Raw genomic sequence first — 1,033 nt, forward strand, 5'->3', positions numbered from 1 at the left:
CTCTGACTTAGCAACCATGGTCTCTGATCTAATCAAAACCACTCAAAGTTTCATGACTGAAACAAGGTCCTCCATTAGAAATCTGGAGGCACAAGTGGGACAGCTGAGCAAGAAAATTACTGAACTCCCTCCTAGTACTCTTCCAAGCAATACAGAAGAAAATCCAAAAGGAGAGTGCAAGGTCATCAACATGGCCGAATTTGGAGAGGAGGAAGAGGCAGTGAATGCCACTGAGGAAGACCTCAATGGACGTCCACTGGCCTCCAATGAGTTCCCCAATGAGGAACCATGGGAATCTGAGGCTCCTACTGAGACCATAGAGATTCCATTGGATTTACTCCTGCCATTTATGAGCTCTGATGAGTATTCTTCCTCTGAAGAGGATGAGTATGTCACTGAAGAGCAAGTTGCTAAATACCTTGGAGCAATCATGAAGCTAAATGACAAGTTATTTGGAAATGAGACTTGGGAGGATGAACCCCCTTTGCTCACCAAAGAACTGGATGACTTGACTAGGCAGAGATTACCTCAAAAGAGACAAGATCCTGGGAAGTTTTCAATACCTTGTACCATAGACACCATGACCTTAAAGAAGGCCTTGTGTGACCTAGGGTCAAGTGTAAACCTCATGCCTCTCTCTGTAATGGAGAGGCTATGGATCTTTGAGGTACAAGCTGCAAGAATCTCACTAGAGATGGCAGACAATTCAAGAAAACAAGCTTATGGACTTGTAGAGGATGTTCTGGTAAAAGTTGAAGACCATTACATCCCTGCTGATTTTATAGTCCTAGAGACTGAGAAATGCATGGATGAATCCATCATCCTTGGCAGACCCTTCCTAGCCACAGCAAAGGCTGTGATTGATGTTGACAGAGGAGAATTGATCATTCAAGTGAATGAAGAGTCCTTTGTGTTTAAGGCTCAAGGATATCCCTCTGTCACCATGGAGAGGAAGCATGAAGAGCTTCTCTCAAAACAGAGCCAAACAGAGCCCCCACAGTCAAACTCTAAGTTTGGTGTTGGGAGGCCACAA

This window comes from Arachis duranensis, chromosome 2 (genome assembly GCF_000817695.3).
Source record: "Arachis duranensis cultivar V14167 chromosome 2, aradu.V14167.gnm2.J7QH, whole genome shotgun sequence".
NCBI lineage: Eukaryota > Viridiplantae > Streptophyta > Magnoliopsida > Fabales > Fabaceae > Arachis > Arachis duranensis.